Raw genomic sequence first — 11,380 nt, forward strand, 5'->3', positions numbered from 1 at the left:
CAGTGTTCACATTTGGTCATATTGAGTATTCATGTAGAGTTTGGTCCAGATCCATCACTGTTTGAGTGCACAGTGCTCTCTGGATGTAGGTAAACTACAACTCCAAAACCAAAGGACACCGCCTATCAAACCCTTTCAGTATTTTCTGTTGGTCATGGGAGAACTGTGTGCCAAGTTTGGTTCAATTCCATTGTTGGTGGGGTTCAGAATCCCCATTGGTTGTAGGTGAACTATAAATCCCAGTAAGTACAACTCCCAAATGTCAAGGTCTATTTTCCCCAAACTCCACCACTGTTCGTATTTGGGCATATTGAGTATGAGTGCCATGTTTGGTCCATATCTATCATTGTTTGAGTCCACAGTGCTCTCTGGATGGAGGTGAACTACAGCTCCCAAACTCAAGGCCAGTGCCCACCAAACCCTTCCAGTATTTTCTGTTGGTCATGGGAGAACTGTGTGCCAAGTTTGGTTCATTGCCATCGTTGGTGGGGTTCAGAATGCTCTTTGATGGTAGGTGAACTATAAATCCCAGAAACTACAACTACCAAATGACAAAATCAATTTTTTTTGAGTGAAGGACATACATTGGGTTGTTAGGTGTCTTGTGTCCAAATTTGGTGTCAATTCATCCAGTGGTTTTTGAGTTCTGATAATCCCACAAACAAACATTACATTTTTATTTATATAGATTCATTTGCCTTATTGTAATTGTTGGGCTTGGCCTCATGTTAGCCGCCCCGAGTCCCCTTGGGGAGATGGAGGCGGGGTATAAATAAAGTTTTATTATTTTACTATATTATTATATTTTCAGATTGTGTTACATAATGTAATGCAACAACAAGTGAGAATTGGAGTTTCTAGGCCAAAAGTAGGACACCTGTGCCCAGGTAAGCAGGAAGTATGTGTTTAAGATGACATATGTTGTCAGTGGGGCAAATGCACAAACTAAATGGAACCTCAACACTGGGTTGTGGCTGTCTCAGGAAGATTCATAAGGCCACATTCTTGAGAGAGGCCCTTCGCAGTCTTTCTCAGAGCAACTGTCTGAAGATGATTTTGTCAGGTGCCAAAGTTAATGAGAGTTAAAATGATGAGAGTATAGATAGAAAGCAAGGCTTTTGTAAACAGAGGAAGAGTGTTCAGAGGCATATATATCTCCTTTATATCGCTATTTAGGAGAAGACTGAGGCAAAGAAGGTGTTGAGCAGCTCTGCCTTTTCCTTATCTTATAGAATCATAGAATCACAGAATCAAAGAGTTGGAAGAGACCTCATGGGCCATCCAGTCCAACCCCTTTCTGCCAAGAAGCAGGAATATTGCATTCAAAGCACCCCTGACAGATGGCCATCCAGCCTCTGTTTAAAAGCTTCCAAATAAGGAGCCTCCACCACACTCCGGGGCAGAGAGTTCCACTGCTGAACGGCTCTCACAGTCAGGCAGTTCTTCCTCATGTTCAGATGGAATCTCCTCTCTTGTAGTTTGAAGCCATTGTTCCGCGTCCTAGTCTCCAGGGAAGCAGAAAACAAGCTTGCTCCCTCCTCCAGTGTGGCTTCCTCTCACATATTTATACATGGTTATCATATCCCCTCTCAGCCTTCTCTTCTTCAGGCTAAACATGCCCAGCTCCTTAAGCCGCTCCTCATAGGGCTTGTTCTCCAGACCTTTTATCATTTTAGTCGCTCTCCTCTGGACACATTCCAGCTTGTCAATATCTCTCTTGAATTGTGGTGCCCAGAACTGGACACAATATTCCAGATGTGGTCTGACCAAAACAGAATAGAGGGGTAGCATTACTTCCTTAGATCTAGATACTATGCTCCTCTTGATGCAGGCCAAAATCCCCTTGGCTTTTTTTGCCGCCACATCACATTCCTGGCTCATGTTTAACTTGTTGTCCACGAGGACTCCAAGATCTTTTTCACACGTCCTGCTCTCGAGCCAGGCCTCGTCCCCCATTCTTTATCTTTGCATTTCGTTTTTCCTGCCAAAGTGGAGTATCTTGCATTTGTCACTGTTGAACTTCATTTTGTTAGTTTTGGCCCATCTCTCTAATCTGTCCAGATCGTTTTGACTTCTGCTCCTGTCCTCTGGAGTCTTGGCTCTCCCTCCCAATTTGGTGTCGTCTGCAAACTTGATGATCCTGCCTTCTAACCCTTCATCTAAGTCATTAATAAAGATCTATCCTTAGTTAGCATTTCACCACCTTTTGCATGCAGATGCCCTAGCGTTCCTTCCTTTTTTCTTTGGGGTGTGGTGGAAGCCCCTCCTTCCTTGGAAAGTTTTAAACAGAAGCTGGATGGCCATCTGTCAGGGATGGTTTCATTGCGCTTTTCCATTAACATTGTTAATGTTTTTTGCTTTGTTTATGAGCTTTTTATTACTGTATTATTGTTGTTGTGTTTTACTGATGTATTTGGGCTCGGCCTCTTGTAAGCCGCACCGAGTCCTTCGGGAGATGGTAGCGGGGTATAAATAAAGGATTATTATTATTATTATTATTATTATTATTATTATTATTTCCTGCATAGCAAGAGGTTGGACTAGATGGCCCAATTCTATGGTTTTATGACTCCCATCATCCCCAGCATTGTTTAAAAACCATGCTTGCTGTGGATAATGGGTGATGGTGTATCAAAAATTTGGTGCCAGGTTTGAGAATGCTGATTTAATTGCCTGTGTGCAAAGCTGGCTCACTGAACTGGTGAAGCCTGACATTTCCTCTGTGGATGAGTGTGGAAAAGATAAAGGCAAAACACCAATTATAGTAATAGCTTGCGTTTCAGAGGCTGGGTTGGTGTTTTCATTCCTCATCTCCCTTCTAATCCAGGTACCATTTCTCCTCCAGGACATTTCCGGCTTGGTTTTCTGCTCGGGTCTTACGAAACATTTTGCCTCGCATTCCAAGGGCAAAGCAAAGCAAATAACCTGTTTTTTATAATATCCATTACGCTGTTATGCATGTAATATCAGATCTGAAGTGGAGCGAGACTGGTTCAGACCAGCGCTTTGGCCATTATGTGAACTGAGTCTTTCCTTACCAAATTGGAAGAAACAATAGATTAGGATGGGAGAATTGCATAGTCCAAAGAAAGGCAGATCAGGAGGACAATCTCCTTCTGCAGAAACTGCCCTAAAGTTATGCAAAATGAGACTCGTGGAAATAGAATCATAGAATCCTAGCGTTGGAAGAGACCTCATGGGCCATCCAGTCCAGTCGCATTCTGCCAAGAAGCAGGAAAATTGCATTCAAAGCACCCCTGACAGATGGCCATCCAGCCTCTGTTTAAAAGCTTCCAAAGAAGGAGCCTCCACCACACTCAGAGAGTTCCACTGAGAGAGAGTTCCACTGCAGAGAGTTCCACTGCTGAACGGCTCTCACAGTTAGGAAGTTCTTCCTCATGTTCAGATGGAACCTCCTCTCTTGTAGTTTGAAGCCATTGTTCCATTGTGTCCTAGTCTCCATGGAAGCAGAAAACAAGCTTGCTGCCTCCTCCCTGTGACTTCCTCTCACATATTTATACATGGCTATCATATCTCCTCTAAGCCTTCTCTTCTTCAGGCTAAACATGCCCAGCTCCTTAAGCCGCTCCTCATAGGGCTTGTTCTCCAGACCCTTGATCATTTTAGTCACCCTCCTCTGGACACATTCCAGCTTCTCACTATCTTCCTTCAACTGTGGTGCCCAGAATTGGACACAATATTCCAGGTGTGGTCTAACCAAGGCAGAATAGAGCATGGAGAGCATGACTTCCCTAGATCTAGACACTAGGCTCCAAAGTAGAAGTCTGATCCACATAAACCTAAAAAAAAGGGGGAGGGGATCCCACCTAAACATTTGGAAAAGATCTTTAAACAGATATTGCCTCTTAACCATTTAGTAAGGCTTTTGATGCGGACCATCATGACATTCTTGCAGGCAAGATGTTGAACTGTGGATGAATCCAACCTTGGTTGACAGAGAATAATAATAGCAATAATCCACTACTCATTACACCTGCGTAGTGATGTCGACAGAGTTGACCTGCACAGAAAATCAGGAGGCAGAGAGAGGGCTTCTGCAAGGGAAATAGATGGCACACACTGGCAAACGATGTGAAAGGCAGTCAAGAACCAACATTGAGGGAAGTCAAGAGCCAGAATTGAAAAGTCTTTGACAGATCCCGTGTAGACTCTACAAGGAAGCAGACGAAACAGTAGATCCCATCCTCAGCTGCTGCAAGAAGATCTCGCAGACAGACTACAAGCAGAGGCATAACACCATTGCTCGGATGATCCATTGGAACTTGTGCCACAAAGACCATCTGCCTGCGACAAAGAACTGGTGGGATCACAAGCAGGAAAAAGTTACAGAAAATGAACACGTCACACTATTCTGGGACTTCTGAATTCAGACAGACAGAGTTTTGGAGCACAAGACTCCTGACCTCACGATCGTGGGGAAATACAAAGCATGGATTGTCGATGTTGCAATCCCAGGTGACAGCAGGATTGAAGAGAAACAACTGGAAATGCTGACACAATATGAGATTTAAAGATCGAACTGCAAAGACTCTGGCGCAAGCCAGTCAAGGTGGTCCCAGTGGTGATTGGCACACTGGGTGCAGTGCCTCAAGACCTTGGCCTGCACTTAAACACAATCGGTATTGACAAAATTACCATCTGCCAGCTGCAGGAGGACATCTTACAGGGATCTGCACGCATTATTTGCCGATACATCACACAGTCCTAGACACTTGGGAAGGGTCCGATATGTGATCCAATACAACAGCCAGCAGAGTGATCTTGTTCGCTGTGGGCTCATCTTGTTGGATTTCAAATATCTATATAAATAAAATGTAATGTTCGTTTGTGGGATTAACAGAACTCAAAAACCACTGGGGGAATTGAAACCAAATTAGGACACAAGACACCTAACAATCCAATGTATGTCCTTCACTCATAAAAAACACAGAAAAACACAGCAGAAAGGAACTTAAAAAGCCCCCAAAAGCTAAATGACGAAAAGCTACACGACAATACAGAAAAAAGGAAGAAAGAGGGAGGGAAGGGGAGGAAAAAAAAGAAAGAAAGAAAGAAAAGAAAGGGAGGGAAAGAAAGAAGGAAAGGGAGGAGGAAGCATGCAAGCAAAGAGAGAAGGAAGGAAAGATGTAGAGAAGGAAGAAAGGAGAGAAAGGGAGGGAAAGAAAAAGGGGGAAGGAAGGAAAGTTGGAGAAGGAAGGAAGGAGAGAAGGAAAGAAAAAAAGGAAAGAAGGAAAGAAAGGGAGCGAAGGAAGGGGGAAGATGTAGAGAAAGGGAGGGAAGGAAAGAGAAGGAAGAAAAGAGCAGAAGAGAAAGAAAAAGGGGGAAGGAAGGAAAGAGATAGAGAACGAAGGAAGAAGAGAAGGAAAGACGGGAAAGAAGGAAGGAAAGAGAGTGAAGGAAGGAGGGAAAGAAGGAGAGAAAGAGGGAAGGTTGGCCACAGCAACGCGTGGCGGGTACAGCTAGTAGTAGTAGTAGTAATAATAATAATAATAATAATAATAACAGCAATAATATTTATTTGTTTGTTTGTTTATTTTCCGCCTCTCCCATTGACCCAAGGGTACAACAAAGTGAAATATATATGAACATAAAATATTTACAATAAATTACATAGATAAAAACACTAAAATACAAAAAGTGCACCAAACACGGATACAGAATTGACATGTAGTGGCAACAGAATGTCAATCAAAGCTCATAGAATCATACAATAATAGAATTGGAAGATTGAAAGTTGACTGGGGCCCCTTCCATGTAAATGTATAAAATCCACATTGAATTGGCTCATGTTCTGCAATGTCTGACTTCTCTGGTTGAATCAGTCTGCACTTCTTTTTACGTTCCTTGATCATCCAAGTTCAGGCTAGATTTGTTCTTGGACATATTTATTTGTTTTGCAGCCCATGGCCTTTGCAGAACTCTCCTCCAAGTACCGCACCTCTTGACGCATTGATTCACTTCCTTTCAGCAGTCTTTGTCATGCAACTCTTACATCCATATGTAATAATAATGGGGAAATCCAATGGCATGGATGAGCCTTACTTTCATATTCCCGCAACGGCCTATATCGTATTGCTCTAATGCCCTATAATAGTGCGATAATGCCCCGTTGCCCAAGTTCCCATATGGCTCAAGCCCTTTGTGCTGCTCGTCCCTATCTTCCTTGGGGCATCGTTAAGCATCGGCCAAGAATGTTGGCATCCACTTCCTCCCTCGGTGCGCCTACGCCGAATCTCCTTTTCCGGTGACTTAATGGCAGCATGTGCCAGTTGCACACCATTGACACACATGCCTATGCAAAACACACACCCTTTTTTTTTTTGACACAGCAGCACGGCAATTAATTACTCGACGCCTTCCGGCTGGCGGTTTGGAATGCAGCTGAATCAGCGGCACAAAAGGTGTGGCCATATATATATATATATATAGCCAAGGAGAAAACCTCCGGCGAAAGCCACATCGCTGTTTGGGTAGCATTTCAGGTCTAGCGTGGTGTCTCTATTTCAGGCCTCGCCTTCTCCTTAATTGAACTAGGACTCACTACTTTGGGGTTGCGTTCAGGCAGAGAGTTGAGTTGCGTTGTTGTTGTCCTGTTTCGGCATATGGAAGACATATGATAAACGTCGTAGGCATTTAATGAAGTGGACTATGTGCATGAAAGCATGTGCTAACCAGGCTCAAAGGGTTCTTTTATGCCAGTGTTTCTCAACCTGGGGGTCGGGACCCCTGGGGGGGTCACAAGGGGGTTTCAGAGGGGTCGCCAAAGACCATCAGAAAACATGTATTTCAGATGGTCTTAGGAACCCCTTTGGCAGAGAAGGCTGAAGATCTCTCCGCCTGTCCTTCTCTTCCTTTTTTGGAAACAGATGGCAAATCCTCCCCAAAAAAGCCATCCTCCGCTGTGATTGGTCAACCTCTCAGCCAAGGGAAGGGCTGTTTGTGAGACCAAACAGAGAGAGAAGAGCAGGCGTGCTCGGTGTATGGCAGAGTGGTGCACATGTGCAGGCAAGGGAGAGTGTGCGAGGCTGGAGGGAGGCTCACGTCAGCAGTCCCTTCAAGACAGGGGGGTTCTGTGTGCCAAATTTGGCCAAATTCTATCGTTGGTGGAGTTCAGTGCGGTTGATTGTAGGTGAACTATAAATCCCAGCAACTACATCTCCCAAATGTCAAGACCTATTTTCCCCAAACTCCACCAGTGTTCACTTTTGGGCATTTTGAGTACTTGTGCCAAGTTTGGTTCAGATCCATCATTGTTTGAGTCCACAATGCTCTCTGGATATAGATGAACTACAACTCCCAAACTTAAGGTCAGTGCCCACCAAACCCTTCTAGTGTTTTCTATTGGTCATGGGAGTCCTGTGTGCCATGTTTGGTTCAATTCAATTATTGGTGGAGTTCAGAATGCTCTTTGATAGTAGGTGAACTATAAATCCCACCAACTACAACTACCAAATGTCAAAGTCTTGTTTTCCCCAAACTCCACCAGTATTCACATTTGTATTGAGGATTTGTGCCAAGTTTGGTCCAGATTGATCACTGTTTGTGTCCACAGTGCTCTCTGGATGTAGGTGAACTACAACTCCCAAAACTCAAGGTCAATGCCAACCAAACCCTTCAAGTATTTTCTATTGGTCATAGGAGTTCTGTGTGATAGGTTTGGTTCAATTCAATCATTGGTGGAGTTCAGAATGCTCTTTGATAGTAGGTAAACTATAAATCCCAGCAACTACAACTCCCAAATGTCATAGTCTTATTTTCCCCAAACTCCACCAGTATTCACATTTGTATTGAGGATTCGTGGCAAGTTTGGTCCAGATTGATCATTGTTTGTGTCCGCAGCGATCTCTGGATGTAGGTGAACTATAACTCCCAAAACTCAAGGTCAGCGCCCTTCGAGGTGTCTAGGGACATCACCGGCTCCTTGGCTTAGAAAGGGAGATGAACACCAACCTGCGGAGTTGGACATGACTAGACTTAATGTCAAGGGGAAACCCTTATCTTACTTGAATTTCCACGGGTCTTTATCCTTATCCGCAGGAGTGCTAGTGCTTCACCAAACTAAAATTCTCATGATTGTATAGCATTGAACCACGGCAATTCAAATGGCGCCAAAGTGCATCAGTTCTGCAGTGTCGATGCACTCGTGGTAACCCCAAACAGGAAAGTGCCACAATAACAGGTGATTTCCATTGACCATGTCACCAGATAAGTGCCTTTTTTTCCTGGTGGTGACCAAAAGGTCAGGTTCCTAATACCTTAATGACTCTGTCTCAGAACAATTGGATGTAAGGCTCTCCCCAGGAGGGAGGGAGGCACCTGGGCTTAATCCTTAAGTCCGAAACGCAATGCGGTTCAAACCCATTTGGAATGTGGTTGAACCAATTAGAGGCACTGACCAGAGGTGCTCATCGGTTTAATGGATAGGTAGGCAAGCAATTACCACGCAATTCCAAACGAAGGGGGAAATGGGAGAGAGGAAATAAACAATAACACACAAGGTTTTTCATAGAATCATTGATTCCTAGAGTTGGAAGAGACCTCCTGGGCCATCCAGTCCAACCCCATTCTGCCAAGAAGCAGGAATATTGCATTCAAAGCACCCCTGACAGATGGCCATCCAGCCTCTGTATAAAAGCTTCCAAAGAAGGAGCCTCCACCACACCCCAGGGCAGAGAGTTCCACTGCTGAACGGCTCTCACAGTCAGTTCTTCCTCATGTTCAGATGGAATCTCCTCTCTTGTAGTTTGAAGCCATTATTCCATTGCATCCTAGTCTCCAGAGCAGCAGAAAACAAGCTTGCTCCCTCCTCCTCCCTGTGGCTTCCTCTCACATATTTATACATGGCTATCATCATATCTCCTCTCATCCTTCTCTTCTTCAGGCTAAACATGCCCAGCTCCTTAAGCCGCTCCTCATAGGGCTTGTTCTCCAGACTCTTGATCATTTCAGTCGCCCTCCTCTGGACACATTCCAGCTTGTCAATATCTCTTTTGAATTGTGTACCCAGAATTAGACACAATATTCCAGGTGTGGTCTAACCAAAGCGGAATAGAGCATGGGGAGCATGACTTCTACCATCCCTTTGAGATGGTAGAACAGAAGCTCTCCGAAGCTCTAGGTGCTCTTACTGCCTATTACAGGGAAAACCAGCTGATCCCCAATCCATCTAAAACACAGACATGTGCCTTTCACCTTAAGAACAGACAAGCATCCCGAGCTCTGAGGATTACCTGGGAAGGAATCCCACTGGAGCATTGCAGCGCACCCAAATACCTGGGAGTCACTCTGGACCGTGCTCTGACCTACAAGCAGCACTGTCTGAACATCAAGCAAAAAGTGGGTGCTAGAAACAACATCATACGAAAGCTGACTGGCACAACCTGGGGATCACAACCAGACACAGTGAAGACATCTGCCCTTGCGCTATGCTACTCTGCTGCTGAGTATGCATGCCCAGTGTGGAACACATCTCATCACACTAAAACAGTGGATGTGGTTCTGAATGAGACATGCCGCATTATCACGGGGTGTCTGCGCCCACACCACTAGAGAAATTACACTGCTTAGCCGGTATTGCACCACCTGACATCCGCCGGGAAGTAGCAGCCAAGAGTGAAAGGACCAAGGCAGAGACATCTCCAGCTCATCCCCTGTTTGGGTATCAGCCAGCACGTCAACGACTTAAATCAAGACATAGTTTTCTTAGATCTACAGAGACACTCGCTGGAACACCCCAGCAAGCGAGAGTCCAAAAGTGGCAGGCCCAAACCCAGCACCTCAATTCATGGGTGATACCAGATGAGAGACTCCCCCCTGGGCACTCAGAAGACTGGGCGACTTGGAAGGCACTGAACAGATTGCGCTCTGGCACCACGAGATGCAGAGCCAATCTTAAGAAATGGGGCTACAGGGTGGAATCCTCGGCATGCGAGTGCGGAGAAGAGCAACCCACTGACCACCTGCTGCAATGCACCCTGAGCCCTGCCACATGCACGATGGAGGACCTTCTTGCGGCAACCCCAGAGACGCACTCCAGGTGGCCAGATACTGGTCAAAGGACATTTAACCAAATACCAAATTTACAAAATCTGTGTGGTTTTTTTCTTTCTTTTTTTTCCTTTTTCTTTTTAATCTCTGTTTTGTTTTGCTCTGTTAGAATTGTAATACAATGGTTGCTGATGACACGATAAATAAATAAATGACTTCCCTAGATCTAGACACTAGGCTCCTATTGATGCAGGCCAAAATCCCATTGGCTTTTTTTGCCGCCACATCACATTCCTGGCTCATGTTTAACTTGTTGTCCACGAGGACTCCCAGATCTTTTCCTCACGTCCTGCTCTCGAGCCAGGCCTCATCGTTCCTCATTCTGTCTCTTTGCATTTACTTTTTTCTGCCAAAGTGGAGTATCTTGCATTTTTCCCCATTGAACTTCATTTTGTTAGTCTCTAATCTGTCAAGATCGTTTTGAATCCTGCTCCTGTCCTCTGGAGTATTGGCTATCCCTCCCAATTTGGTGTCGTCTGCAAACCTGATGACTTTTTAAAACTTTTTAAATCCATGTGTGTTATTGTTTATATGTGATTTACATTAATTGTATTGTATTTGTTTTTGTTTATTGCTTTTTTTTGGTTTTTATTGATGTGTTGTTGGGCTTGGCCTCATGTAAGCCGCTCCAAGTCTCTTGGGAAGATGGTGGCGGGGTATAAATAAAGTATTATTATTATTATTATTATTATTATTATTATTATTTCCCCATGGTTGCTAAAGGTTTCAGGGGAGGAGGTTAAACAACCATCGAATCTTCTCAGTCACCCACACCTTTTCAATGAGCTGGTGACCAACAAGTGACCATTACTCATAAAAACACTGAAAAACACAGTGGAAGGGACTTAAAAAGCCAAAAAGATGTTACAGCACATGAGATTCCAGGAGGGATCCCATCAGGTCCGCTGGCTTTGTTATTTTTTTTTGTTGGCTGATGGCAGTGCTGCAAGCTCATCCCTGGTTTGTTGTTGCAGGATTTGTGAGAGAGCCTCTTCGGCCACATTCAGGAGGCTTTGGTAGTGTTCTTTCCAACATAGTGCAATTGATTTTTGTCCTTCAGAAGTTTGGTTCTATCTGATGAGCGTAGAGGCTGTATGCCATGGTTTCTTGGTCCATAGATGACCTTTGTGGCTTTGAAAAATCCCTGAGCATCATGGGTATCTGCCAGGTGTTGGATTTCTTCAGCCTTCAGAGCAGTGCAGATTCGGCCTTAGTCCAATTAGAGACCTTTTTCCAGACTCTGGTACATCTCCCTTTTTGCGTCTTCAAATAAGATTTTCCAAAGAATTGAAGGCAAACACCCTGACCCTTT

Source organism: Anolis sagrei, chromosome 5 (genome assembly GCF_037176765.1).
Source record: "Anolis sagrei isolate rAnoSag1 chromosome 5, rAnoSag1.mat, whole genome shotgun sequence".
NCBI lineage: Eukaryota > Metazoa > Chordata > Lepidosauria > Squamata > Dactyloidae > Anolis > Anolis sagrei.